A 15,029-nucleotide genomic window follows, 5' to 3' on the forward strand; every position below is an offset into this window, starting at 1 on the left:
AGCATGCCAGCTTGGCACTGAATGTTTGCATTATTTCCTTTTTTTTTCTCAACTCACTTCTCTAATCTTTAAAGCAGTGGTTCTCAAAGTGGGGTCCTGGGACCCCTGGGGGTCCATGTACCATAATGTGGGGGTCCGTGAAATAATTAGAATACATTTCTAATAAATTATAAAATTGTGCTGTGTCATTAAAAACAGCATATATACCATTGTTAGGATACCATTTAGTGGCTCAAAAGAGATATGCCAGTCTTACTACTGTTCATTTTCTGGAAGCTTTTAAGATCAATTACTTGAAAAGTATAAAAGCTGTCATGTTGAGTCCACAAGGAATGAAATGTCCCTCTGTTTTAAAGTATACAAGTGGTATTTACATGATTCAAATTGAAGTGTTATCTGTTTACCACTATGGAACAGGTCTGAAGTATTTACATTGATACATTTTACAACACAAATAGTTCCAAGGGCAGCTAAGAGTGCAAATTGTAGTAAGAATGTGCTTATAATTGTAATTTAAGGGGGTCCTTGGAAAATGTTCTCATCTGTAAGGGGTCCCTGGCTCCAAAAAGTTTGAGAACGCCTGCTTTAAAGTGATGTGAGACTAAATGTTGCTTTCTGTTATGATACGCAGGTTTATCCTGAGCATAAGGGTAAAGTAGAAAAATGTGTTTGTATTCTCCAAAATTTTCTGTCAGAAGAATCAACAAAAGCAGTTTTTTTTTGTCCCCAAGTCATAGGAGTCACGTGTATACAACACCACACAACTTCCCAACTTTCAAAATAAAATATTCTTCTTGAGGTCTTTAATATTCAGAAAATAATAACTGATTGAGATATCAGAGCATGAATAATGCAATTAAACACAAGTTCAGCTCCATTTTTTAAGAACAGACTTATTTTGTTTAAACTCAGGAGGAGTCCATGAATCAGTATCTGGTGGAATAACTCTGATGTTTAATCACAGCTTGCATGTGTCCTGACTTGCTCCCTACCAGTCTTTCACATTGCTGTTAAGTGACGTTACGCCACTCTTGTTTCAAGCAGCTTAGCTTTGTTCTGTGGGTTATCAGGTGATCGCCAAAACAGTACCACCCACATGCAGTTGGATTCGGTGAAATGTGTAGAAGTTTAAGTGAAACAGAGCTGCTTCCATACATGGAGTGGTTTCTTCATTTCTTCTGGAGCCGTATTTGTTTGTGTGTGAATCATTGCGATGTCTGCGTGATGATTAATTGATTTTTGTCTGAAAATCAACTTTACTCAACTATTAGAAATGCTGTGGTGCTTGTTTTGCTTAGGGGGTTTATATAGAGAGTTAACGGTGCTCAAAGCGGGCAGCCCTGGTTTAATTCAAACCTGCCACCCTTTGCCGAATGTAAGTAAGTAAGTAAGTAAACTTTATTTAGTGTAGCACCTTTCACAGACACAGTCACAAAGTGCTTTACAGAGAATCAATGTGGACAAGACAATACAATGAGCGATAAATAAGATAATAAAGAAAGCAGACAAAATGACATCAAATTACAACAGAAGGTCGAAAGCCATAACAAACAAATGTGTCTTAAGCTGCTTTTTAAAAGTCTCAGTCAAATCAGCTCAGCGCACTTAGGGCGGAAGATTGAATGTCATTTCTTATTCTCTCTCCCAATGTCATACCCTATCCACAGTCACATCTCCAAATAAAGGCAGAAAGGCCTAAAAATAAATCTTTGAAAAATAATGTCAAAGTACAATCTGTTAAGACCATATAACTGTTGTTTTCAAGCTACTCCTCCAACATTTCATAGAAAATACATATTTTAAAATTTGAGAAATTAGGACAACTTTATTGTAAAAAGATTCAAACTTTATGATTAAATAACCAAGCAGAATGATAGTAGTACAATGGAAGTAGTACAATGAGCTCAACCTGTAGCAGGTTAAAGATGTAAATGCTGGTACATGTTAGCACATCAATAGTAATAATAATCCATGTTCCATCTGTCCGTTTTAATGTAAGGTAATAGCTTTGAAAGGTGCCATTTTGCATAATGAATAACTTTTGACACTTGAAGAACATTTTCTGACAGCAGCTCTTGACTTTCACTTAATGTAGGGATCCATATGTGATTAAGTCATCTTACATTCTCGTATAGCTACTTTTACTCAAGTTAAAGATGTGAATACTCCTCTGCCAATCCACATCACTCCAGTCTGTTTTTTACATGCTAACACATTCATTCTATTCTCTGTGTGTTCTAAAGAAGTCCCTAAAACAGAACAAAAACAAAAACAGAAAAAAAGCTTTACTTAAATACACCTCAGGCCATCCTGCTGAAAGGATTCCAGCACAAGGAGGATAAATTTTATTAATGGGGGAGCATTAACAAGCATCTGCCCAGAGCCGACCCCTCTCCCTGACACATACTGTATGTCCACAGTGTTTCTGTCATCTCTCCCCCTCTCGCTCTCCCTTGCTGATATTAATATTCGAGAAGGGAACAGAGCTCAGTAGAGAGGCGAAGAGAGGGAAAGTTTCTTTAAAGACACACCATTGACCCCTGATTCTTGCTCTCACTTCAGTTTGCTTTTCTTCAGGGCTGAAATATTCACCCTGGAAAATGCGGCGTGGCTACAGCTATGCTACTTGAGGAGAAAATGTGTATGAGGAAATTGCAAGGCATGTGTGTTTCTCTCTCTCTCTCTGTGTGTATTTCTGTGTGTGTGTTTCTGTGTGTGTGTGTGTGTGTGTGTGTGTGTGTGTGTGTGTGTGTGTGTGTGTGTGTGTGTGTGTGTGTGTGTGTGTGAATTTGCATTTCCTTTGAAAACTTTACATGATAAATCACCTTTTTTCTCGCCGTAGCTCATTAAGCAGCATACAACAGGTAGCAGGCATGAAATATTTAGCAGAAGACAAAGTGTTTCATGTGCTCCTATGGACCCAGCTATTACCCAGGCCTTTCGCATAACATCCGCTAAAAACAGCCCACCCTTTGATCTTCATTAATATCGTTTGGTTAAATATTTCAAATATGCTTTCGTATGTTTGATTAACATCTTTCAGAATTATTCAGTAAAACAGAGATTAGCTCTGAATGTTCGACTGCTAATGATGAAATTGCGATTACCCACCAGTCACTATAAATCCAATGAAGGTCGAGGAGGAGTAATATTTTATTTGATCAGTAAAATATGGCAATGCATGCTGGACAGTTCATGAAACTTCACGGACAAACTTCCCCCATGCATTCAAATATATGCTTATAAGCCCTGGGTATTAATATTCGTGTCGGGGTGTATTTTAGAGCACATTTCAGAGCGCTGCGTGCTCAACATTGTAATTTCCAAGCTTATCTAATCAATTCTGCAAGCTCCATCGGCCTCATATCAGGCCTTGTGAAAGAAATCAGCTCAGTAGCACCTTCAGAACACTTATAAATAATGAAAAACAGCTTTTAAAAAGAAAGAAGCGCTTAAGGAAAAAAGTGTTGATTAGAAAAGTGCCTTTTATCCGTGCCTTCAAATCTTTCACATTCCAAGATGCGCAGGTCTCCGGGCAAACTACGACGAATAAAGTACCCCTATCTGACCAGGAAAAAAAAAGAAGTATTAATTTTTTGAGATAAAAAGTGCTGACAGCACAAAATGAGCCAGGTGGTATTTGGATACGAGCGCTGAAGATGAGATGAGAGCCCAGAAGATCACTTTCATCTTGTGTATGGAGTTGTCCTTGAAAACTTCTCTGAACTCTGGGCTGTGTGGAGAGCACCATGGTGCTCGTCTCGACGTTTCACTCATTTATCTTTCTGTGCGGGAGATTTTTTGTCTTTGAAACTCTGACATGTCAGAGCCAGACTCTGACCCAGGTGCTTTGGGTCAGTCGGTTTGCCAGATGAGAACCGAGTCATCATTTACCAGCAGAGGATGTTTGTGTAGCCCTATTGTCCGACAGAGGGAGCGGGATGGGGGGGTGAGAGAGTTGAAACACAGAGCAAGAAAAGGATAAAAAGAAAACTTTTACATGGTTAACAGCATGTGTCCTATTTTGTCATGCTGGTGCTATGCAGGCTCTGCAGAAGGTGGGCAGGGTGAGTGGAAATACAGACTTTTTATGCCCGTCTATAAATTAGGAGCTGTGGGTTGATGAGCAGTGAAGGAGAGTCGTGTCTCAGCTCAGAGACAAAGAGAGGGGGAGAGAGAAAGATACTGTTCTTCTATAGCTGCCACATGATACATTACACACACACACACGCACACACAATGATAGAGTGAGGTCTTGATGACAGTTATCCTGTTAGGCTGTTATAGAAAAGACTGCTACGCAACACACACGCACACACACACACACACTCTCACTGCTGGCAGGCACTGAGGCCCTTGTGCATCTCCTCCGGTGAGGATTTGCATTCTGCTCCTGGCAGGTCGACCGACAAATTGCCCAGGCAGCCGCGGGAGACGGAGGCTCTGGCTGAGGGGAGAGACGCTGCTCAGAAAGCGCCTCATCCGTCTGATACTCTCTGTGGAACCGCTCCTGCTTCGCACCTCGCTTCCACACACGGGGCTGATAGGGGCGGACAGGCAAGGACTGTCTTTTGGAGACCGGAAGGCCTGGCGGCCATGGCCGGACCATCCCTCCCTCGGGCCAGGAGGGGCTCCAAGGCCAGTGTCCCCCCCTGAGCTCGCCTTAGGCCAGCAGCCCTGGGGCTATCGTTCACAAATCAGCCCCCGTTTTCCCAATCAAAGATGCCGACTGGGGGAAACCAGCCCAAAGTGCTGCTTAGTGCCTTGAATAATTCACCACCCGAAATGTCGTCACACAAACGGACCATCCACAGAAATCAGAGGCAGAAAAGATAGCAGGGGGGCATCGTTGCTCTTGTCCTGACCAAACTAATTTCAGAACATTTATTTAAAAGTGAATTTCAATCTTTAATCAATGGATAAAATGGTTAAGAAACGGGTTAGGAGATGAGCAAATAGGACAAATTGCAAGCCAATGAAATGTATCAGGATCAAAGTGATTTCTTCTTCATATTCCTATATTTTTACATGATTAATGACGGAGGGCAGTTCTGCAGCCTTATTAACAAGCTCAAGTTAAGTAGGGGTGATGTAAAAAGACTCATGTTGAAAGTGCCAGTAATGGACTGGACTCTGTTCTAAGATTCTTGCAGTGCTGCATTTAGTAACTACTTCCCATCAAAGGGTGAACTTGAGAGAAAGACGTGCTCGGCCCACAAAATAGGACTTCGTCCAACATTGGGATTCATAAAGATCAAAAACTACAGAGTCAGTATTTAGAAAAACTTTAACATGGCTCAAATTTTTTATGTGCACAGAAATGTGACTTTCGAAACCCACACCCTCAAACTTTAACAGGTGGGCACAAAGTCCCAGATGTCTAGGCTAATTAGTTGGTCTAATTGTTGCCCATTCACCCTGGTCTGAGTGCTGGGGGCGTGCTCCTCATGATGCAGGCCAAATTACCAGCTGATGAAATTCCTTCTGTGCCAAGAACCACAATGAGAGAAAAGTGTTCAAGTAGAGGGAAGTATGGGGAGATAGAGGACAAAAGGAAGTGCCCGTCGCAGGTTTAGTAGAAGTGAATGTTTGTTTTCAAGACGTACAGAAAGCTTATCTCTGGCTTTCCCCTTGTGTTTGCTGCCACCCTGCCCTCTCTCCCATCCCTTAATGAGGCTGGACGCGTGGCTGCCTCAGCACCTGCCGTGGGTGGCCACAGGGTTAATCCCGACTGGCTTCCTCCCTTACCTTGTCTTCCGTCTCTCTCTCCCTCTCTGCTATGCCTCTGGGCTGCTGACGGCAGCAGGCACCGTACAAGCAGGCGATGAGGAGGGAGGGGAGGTGACAGGAGGTGCAGATACCCCGGGGTTCCCCCCTCCAGCACAGCAGAATGAGTTGTACCAGACGCCGCTGGATACCTGACAAGCGGACGCCTTCATAAATTACCAAATGAAGATTGATCGTGCGCACCCTTCACCTCTTTTTGTGTCAACGTACAGGCAGATGAACGCACACCCAGCTATGCATGCTGGATAAAGGCAGACAGTGACACAAACATGGGTTCACGAGGTACACATGCAGCGGGTCTTTTTCAGCTGCTGTTCTTGTTGTCAGACTTAAGTTAAAAGTGATCTGGTGGTTTCATGCTCTACCAGTCAGTCAAACTGGGGATGCCCACTCCATTATAGGTCCTGTCACCAAGGCCCACATCCAGAGAAACTGCAAGGGTGGTCGGAATGGAAGTACCTCCCGCACTCCTGAACAGTGCGTAGGTACACACGGACACACATGGACAAGTCTGCATGCACAAACACACCAAGGCAAATGTTAAAATGTATAGTCTCCGCATGACTTACCCTGACATGAGTGTATGCTGTGCTGAATGTACAGCACTTCTATCCTTCTTAGCGAAGTGGAAAAAGGGCTGGGTTTCAGCAAAAGGACCAGGGCCATTCACCCTGAGATTGATGCCTCTCCATGTGAAGCATAAAGATCATCCAAATCAACCCCCCATTTCCTGCACATCAGTGTCCTCTTAAAACCATCCGCATCAGCAGAACGTCCACAACACACACTTACGGCACTTACAGAAGTTAATCGACTTGTGAAATCACAATCAGAACATTGTCTCTCACTCACACACACACACAGACTCTCTTTCTCCACTGTTTCTCTCACACATTTAACCAGGGACAGTAACCTTGTCTTGTAAGTTGCTTACTCAACAGACCTTGTTACGGTGCGGGCGCTTTACTGCTCCTGCCTCTGCTGAAAGGTCAGCCGATCTCATTTCAATGGGGGGGCCTGCTCTGTTATGATCGGGGCCATTATCATAAGCTGATTCACAAATTGGCAGGGTAAGGGATGATGGGATGGGGGGGCTGTGAGGTGCTCGGTGGGTGAGTGCAAGATAGAGAATTGCGTACACAGACAACAAACTGGCCTTGGTCAGACGAGGCTAGAGCCTGTCTTTCATTTCTTGTCTGCACTCGTCTTCATGGACTGTGCCGGTAAATTGGCAGCGCTCCAATGAAAGACAGATAGAATAAGTAAGAGAGGGTGGTGGAATAAAGAGTAACCTCCTAACTCCCTCCTTAAAGGAGCCTCTTACATGTGTAGACACACAAGAATGACTTGAGGGCCTGTCAGCAGGCTGAGAAAAGAGCTGAGGAGAGGAGGGAAGAGAGGAAAGAAAAGTCAAATAAATCTGACTGATTCTCTCTGCCGTCGGTTGGCCAAAATGCCAGATGCAATGTAAATCATGACGTGCTGACTGTCCATCCCTGCCAGAACTGACATTAGCCCACCAGCTGTCTTCTGCTTTACGATCCGGCCAATCATCTCATCCAGAGGCACGGGCGTAGAGATTGATGTTTATTCAGGACTGGTCGACATATTTCAGTTACACAAATGGGAGAAAGAGACACTTATACATTAGTCAGGCCCCTGTAACTGAACCCAGGATAATTTAATACACCATATAGAGGACTCAAGGAGGGTTCATCTCTATCTTATCTGAAACAGTGGTCAAAGAAGTTTAGAGAGGGTCAAGTCCCCGATTCCTAATGGTTTGACTTGCTTTAATATCCCTCTTAAATACTAATTCAGTGCACGTTTGATTTCCACACAGTTGCTCTAATGTGCCATAAAGGGTACCCATTCAGACCTTTTAGACTGCTTGTGTGGGGTCCAGCTCTTGAGGTGTGGAGTAATGACAGTTATGAAAATCTAACAAATGTACCGGTTGGTGTTTCTGGCGGAAAGTCAATACTGCCGAAACCTCGTCCCAGGTGGAGCGGCGTACTTTGTTCATGGAGCTAGCCAAGCTTAGAAAAAACAGCTCCTCCGCAAGCAATGAAGGGAGAAGAAGGAATGTATAATGTCATGGCCATAATAAGCAGTATTATTACAGCTACCAGGCTGAAGTCATAAGTCAGGTTCAAATGGACAGAATGGGAGGGACAAGTCAGCCGAGGGAAATGGCAAAAAAAAGACAAATTCCTTTGGCTTTCTTCCCAAGCAGCATACATTAGCGACAGTGTGAGTACTGTTTTGTGCCCCAGTTTTGACCCATGGGAGTGTGCTGACTTCACTTGGCTGTCAAGAGTATGCAACCTCATGTATATTTCCACAGGTGAATTGTTATAAATGTCCCAAAAGCTAACTCTATATCTGTGATTAATTAGCAGCTACTGTCATTTACCCAAAACATCCACCATCTCCACATAATCAAACCTCTATGAAGATATGGAAAAAGGCAAGAAATAATATATATATATATAAATAAAACACACAAAGTCAGAGTGCCTCCCTGCTCACCACAGAAGTAACGGCAAGTTTAAATAATTCTGGAGAGCGGCTGGCCAATAAATTTCCGAGCAGAGGTTAATTTGGCGAGGGGAAACCTCGGCGCAATTACCTTGTTCGATGCCTCCCCTCCCGAATGCCCTCAGGGCCCCGTCTGAAATGTCACCCAGGAGGAGGGATGGAGGGGCTGGAGGTTTGGCGGGATGGAGACCCACCTCGGGATGCAGCCATGAAAAACAAGGTAATCAGGACAGGCTAAATGCTACCAACAATGGAGTCCTATTAGTGTCTATCACCGGAGTGGGGGAAATTACTCTCCTTCAATAATCACCCTCTCCCTTATAATTTTCATCAGACTTTCCATATATAAATTAACTTTAAGCAGCAGAGAGAGAGAGGGAGGGAGGGAGAGAGAGGAATGGAGGAGAAAGATGCAAATAAGGACAGATAGAATAAAAAAAATGAAAGGCTGAGTGAAATTATTATATTTTTCAGATGGCTCAGCTAATATGATTTTAATAACAGCAGCCAAAGAGCTAATACTGAAATGATAATCACATTAGTAATGCATACAGAACAACCCCTTTCTTCTGTTTCCAATGGCATACACTTATTTGGCACAATGATGGGAGGTGACATACCCTGGGTCCTATTTCGTGTGATTTTGTGGATCAGTGACAGAATGACTCCCCACTTCCTTCATCATCGACCACCACACTCGCCCGCCAATACACAGTACTCTATCTTTATCACACTCCCACAAGCTCTGGGCCCGGGTTTGCCATATCTACCGCCGAGATCTGGGATGCCTGTAATTACTGCACTATCTACTCAAATCAGCCCGATCCAAATCTTTATTTCCCCGAGGCCCCGGCCAGGCTCCTAGCTAGCTCTTACCTCCCAGGAAGACACAGCCGACGTCTGTGCTTTTTAATCAGGCCTCGACTCAAGCTGTTCCAGCAGAGAGGAAAAAAGGCCGCCAAGCTGTGCCAGTGGCTTTTAGAAGGTGAAAGGTTCCAAAGAAGTTTTGCCCAAATATAAACACGGGCAGGCTGTTAATTCAAACGTTGCGCAGTATGTGCACAGTGTGTTAGCCAGCTGGACAGCTGAGAGTCATATTTTTTGTTATTCTAAGAATTGTCTCATGACACAAAGTTGTCTGACTTCTTCCATCTGGACTTTGTTGTTTGAGTTTTCAAGTCATTAGCGAGCAATGGGGCACTGTGATATTATACAGCACTAATGGCACAACAAGGAATTAGCAGACTGAGAATTAATTTAATTTAGCACCTCAGCTTTAAAGGGAGATGTCTTTTTTATTGGCCAGAGCTCTGACACTGTTGCTAATATTAGCTGAAATAAACATGTTTCCCAAGTCCCATGTTTCAATGTCAGCACATGATAAAAAAACATAATCTCGAACCAAGAGAAGAGGAAGCTCATTTGCACTTCAGAGCTCCATTTAGCAATCTCTGCAGGCCCTTTGCTTATTTGCTCATCGCTTCCCCGCCCTTCTGCATTAAATGCTAACAAACCCAAACTGCAGGAGACCAAAAGCCCCGCATTAGAATTTATAAACAGTTTAAAAGAGACATAAGCAAAAGGCATTTACACAAACACCATCAATATTTCACAATTCATAACATTTCCTCTCTCGTGTACGGTTAAATCCTCATCTGGTAATAAACGATGCTTAAGCCTGATGCGGTTAGCTAATTGCTTGTGACTGTTTGTAGAAGCTGCACTAGCCTTCCCCTCCTCCTTTAAGAGAGAAAACATCTCTGCTGAGGCTTTTAATGGTGTATGTACAAATAAAATCAGCCTGTTTGATCAGTCTTCAGCGTACTGGGGGTTCATTCACTGAACGTGTCAGTCTGAAGCCTTTTCACTGTCAAAGAAATTACCCGTAAAGCGTGGAAAAGATGTGATATATTGAAGGAACTGTAGCTGGAGGAAAACTTGTTTTCATTTTGTGCTGTGCGGAGTTAAAACAGGAATTTCAAAGGGAGATCAGGCTGATTTTAGCTACAGGTACAGGCAAAACAAAACCGTCTCCTTGTCATGGAATAATCTTGTCTCTCAGCTGAGAAGACGTAGAGAGAAAAAACACCTCGTTATAAAAACAGTCCAGCATTTATTAGACTTACAGAGAGGACAAAAAATGCATGTACCTCGGTGAATGTGGGCCAAATAAATTAGACAAGCAGCTTGAGCAAACTCAAAGGTCTAATTAGGTACACAAATTCAAAGGACATAATGTATGAGGAGGATGAGGGAAATGGTAGGTTAATGCAGCGCAAAGCAGGAACTCACCCGCTGATTTGGGCCTGGAGTGCGGCCGAGCCTGAGAGTGTACAGCATCCTGAAGGAGCTTTTGAAGTGAGCATTGTATTAGAGGCCCCTGCTACAAATCACCTCCTTGCAGCTCAGACGGAGCAACACCCAGATTCTACACACACATACACACAAGTACATGCATACTTGTAGCCAGACACACGCGCACTCGGAGTAATATTAAGGAGTGAGAAGTGAAAATAACGAGAGGAAAGCAGGAGAGATGAGAGAGAATAATGGAAAAAGTGGGTACCCTCTCCGAGGTAGCATGCTATGGAGGACACCCATTTGTTTCCTCTTTCTTAACTTCTTGTGTGCTGTGAGGACCGACTCCAATGTTTGGCTGTGTGCCTCCTCCTGCTAGTGCATCACTTATTTTTTTGCGTCTGCCATGTGATCGCAACGCTAATCAAAGCCAAACGCGCTACCGCAGAGGGATAACACTTTACATCTCTTAACACAGCACAGGTGGCACCACTAAAGGAAAAATAAAGAGCCATGAAATCCTCCTCCTCCTCCTCCTGCTCCTCATGCTCCTCATCCCTCTTCTCTCTCAGGTGGATCGCTCATTAAAAGATCGCTGTACAGCAGGTGTTCGGTCACAGAGCGATGAAGAAGAGGGTGCTTGAAGTGGCAGAAATCACAAAGTAGAACAGAATGCCGGAATGCAAACACACACATACACACAAATATGCACTCTGAGCGAATACACACATACAGAAATGTTGTAAGGAGATACAAATACTGAATGTTAGTGGATACAAACACTCTCAAGGGGTGGTGAACATCTGCTTGGAGCAGGTCCCTGCAGCTCTGAATAACAGAGACTGTCTGGTCTGCTAGCCCGGGCCTAATGCTGCTGATCCTCACAGACTAATAGAGCTGTTCTCACACTGCCTTAAGATCCACAATGATACTGTACTGTGGTCCAACACTGTGGTAATCAAACCTCACATACATAAAGTACATTTCACCGGCGATCGCTTCTTAACAATGTTAGCCTGTGGCTTTTGAAACCAAGGGTACCAAAACCTGTTTTTTATTAGGCCCCAGGGCTAAATTAGATCAGGATATATTTTTTCGGTTTGTTTGTTTTGTGGCATTTTTGCCTTTAATAATAGGACAGCTGAAGAGAGACAGGAAATGGGGGGGAAGCTAATGGTCGACCGGCTGGGAGTCAAACCGGTGACCTCAGCGACGAGGACTGTAGCCTCTATATGTGGGGCACTTTGACCGCTAGGCCACCAGTGCCCCTAAGTCAGAATATTGATACGCTAAGAAGTTATTGTCACATGCACACAAGCACTGTTTAACAAAAGCCAGGACACTACCATGGCCAGCTATTGATACGATTTTATCAATGTCAATGCCATTGTCCATTCAGCTTATCAATCCAATTCCTTATCAATTCTCCTGACGATTCCTGAGTATTTTTTTGAGGGGAAAAAAATTAGTTCTACACAGTCTTCCACACCAAAAAGAACCAATTTATTTTTTCAAAAATTATGTCTGCACAAGACTGAACATGAACATATTCAACTTGAACATACTGAACAATAGGTTGACCTCATTCTCGGCCGCGTGAGTCTGGACGTGGCCTCTGGAGCCTGGAAGAAAATACTTTGAATTTGGAGAGGAAAAAGGCTTTTTCCCCCTGTTTCCTTGTGGTTGAAGGAGTTCTGTGTCGCAGAGTGTGTGACGTAATGCAAAGTACCCCGACGTGACGTGACGTGACGTCGTGCTGGGAAATGAATCGTTAAAAAGAATCAATAACATTTGAGGTGTACAATTCCAATGGAATTGATCAATTGGAACCGGTTCTAAGTCAGATCCGGTTTTCGATTCCCACCCCAAGACAGGGGAATACCGTTTTAATGAAAAAACACTCATTGGAATCAGCCAAGACTCATAATTGCAGTGTTCTCCATGAATAAGATGAAACCAGGGTGAGCCGCCCAAGTGTATTTTAAGCCGCCAACTAATAACGTCAACCGTGTTTTACAGTTTCCTTCATTTTCATTGTGTTTGATTGCAAACAACAATTTGATGCAAGGTCTTGAAAAAAGGGAGGTACTGGTTGAAGTTGTATGAATTTGCTGAGCTGTAACATTGCAACCTCCTGAAGGTACTGGTTAGAGCTTCTTTGAATAAAGCAGTGCCATAATAGAGTGGCACTGCTTTATTTGATGAAGACAGCAGGTCTGGGAGTCCTATGCTACAGTTAGCTTTGCTTGTTTGTAGGTCCTCTGTTTGTTTTCAGGTTAGCATCTCTACAATAAATGAACAATATAAAGAAAACCAGGAAGAAGAAAGTCACAGTGGAAGGCCCATGCCGAGACACCAAAGCTTCCCCTTCACACGGCACGTCAGCTGATGCCACAGCCATCCTGCTCTCTCGCCACATTATGATAATGCAATAAACCTTGTAGAAAGGAAAGTCACAATTGTTGTAATTTCTCCTCTCCTGCTCAGCCTTCATGTAAATGCTCCCGTCTGGCTCCATAGGGGGGCCGTGGTGCAGCCTGCGCTGCTCCGACGAGATAATAGCAAATGTGTTTGCAGGGGATGCTATTTTTACGCAGGGATGCCACATCTCATTCCTTCAGCACATTTCTTTTTCTCCCTTTCAGAGCCCGATTATTTCCCTGCCTGTCCTTCCCTCCTATCCCATCCTGCCCGCCTGATTCAATTAATATTCAGCCAAAGTAAGTATGAAAGTACAAAAATCGATTATCATGCTCTAGAATCAAGTCTGCTGTTCTTTTGTGCTGGAGTAACTCTGGTTTACATAGCAGTTATACGGTTGAAACCTTGTCTTATAACACAGTCTTGTCTGCTTTTGTCTTCCTACACACTCAGGGAGGATGTTGTCTTGTCTTTGCTGTCAGGGCACTGACACCCTGCATGTGTGAGTGTGTGTGTGTGTGTGTGTGTGTGTGTGTGTGTGTGTGTGTGTGTGTGTGTGTGTGTGTGTGTGTGTGTGTGTGTGTGTGTTTGTGCAGGCATCCCACATGTGTGTGTGCGTGCTCGTACGCAGGGACCACTTGTTATTCCCCGGGTTGGAGCTCACCGAGGCCTGTGTGTCTCTGTGTGTTTACAGCTCTGGGGGCTTGTTGCCTCCTGACTACAAGAAAGACTGATGAATAAATAACATCCAACTCTCTCTGGCACTCTCTCACTCTCTCAAAGGCCTTGAAGTGTGTGTGTGTATGTGAATGTGTGTCTATGTGCGTACGCTCCTGCACCTGTATGTGTGTGTTTCTGTGTATGACGTTTCTGTTTGTGACCGCACGTGTCACATTGTGTGTGTGTTTGCGTCTCTCGGCATCTCTCGGTGGACCCACGCTCTCCTTCATCTGGCTGATTCGTGGCCCCTTCTTGGCAGGAAGCCGTCAGAGAGCGTTCCCCGCTCTGACGAGGGCGGGGACAAACATGGGGATGGAGAGGGAAAAACATCCTCTTTATCCAAGGCATCAGTAGGAATACGCAGTGAGCGGCGTGCGCATGCTAGCACGTGTGTGTGCGGGCATTTCTGCGGATTGTAAAAGACTCACTCCGGGAGATTTCGAGGATAGAGCAACGTCTGGAGAAAAAAGAGTGATGCATTAAACAGTTTGTTTATCCTCCTGAGCACTACTACAAAGCTCCAGCTGTCCTCCCAGGAGAAGCTTTCATTAACCCTTAGCCTGCTAATTAAACTCCCCACACTAGCTAAATGCAATTTATTTATCCAGACTGGACACACGTGCATGAACGCAGCCTGCGTGTTATTGCCTTGGAGAGGGAAACCACATGAAGGCAATGAGAGTTAATGCCCCAACCAACAAATAAAGACCTCTTTCCGAGTAATCTTTAAGTGATTTCTGCAATGGCCATAAAAGAGTCTCTTGTTAGTGCTAAAGCAGCTCGATATTCATTTGTCTCTCGCGGCTGCTTATGAAAGCAGGAGGGGGAAGTGGTTTTATTTACATGGCATTATGTTACATCAAGTGGTTGTGCTCAATTAGGGGAAGCCGTCACAATGGTTTTAAGTCTCTAATACAGTCTGCTGAAAGGGACCATGACTTGCTAATAGGGTGTAATTCCTTTTGTATCTGTATCCATGTGCAGGGAAGGAGACGAGGAGGGAGGGGAGGGAGAGAGGGGGGCAAATCCGTATCATCAGTAAAAACAATGCATCAATTAAGCAATTAGCGAGGAACAAACTGGGCAGCTTTCCAAACCCTCCCAATAAGGCACTGTGCCAAGGGGGCTTGTAGCGTTCATTATACCCACATCACAGAGACGCAAAGAGAGAGAGAGAGGGAGAGAGAGAGAGAGAGAGTGAAAGAGAGATGCTTGCCTTTCATTTGTAAAGTGGAGGCATTTGTCTGCCAGCATGGAGACGT

General features: G+C 44.0%; 1 long non-coding RNA gene across 1 annotated transcript; it reads left to right on the plus strand.

Annotated features, from left to right (window-relative positions):
- Positions 1-8,493: 8,493 nt before the first annotated feature.
- Positions 8,494-13,558, plus strand: LOC117804869. Its single transcript, XR_004629279.1, has 3 exons — positions 8,494-8,548; positions 13,272-13,346; positions 13,501-13,558. It is a non-coding gene; the product is annotated as an uncharacterized LOC117804869 (long non-coding RNA).
- The last annotated feature ends 1,471 nt before the right edge of the window (positions 13,559-15,029 follow it).

Source organism: Notolabrus celidotus, chromosome 21 (assembly GCF_009762535.1).
Source record: "Notolabrus celidotus isolate fNotCel1 chromosome 21, fNotCel1.pri, whole genome shotgun sequence".
NCBI lineage: Eukaryota > Metazoa > Chordata > Actinopteri > Labriformes > Labridae > Notolabrus > Notolabrus celidotus.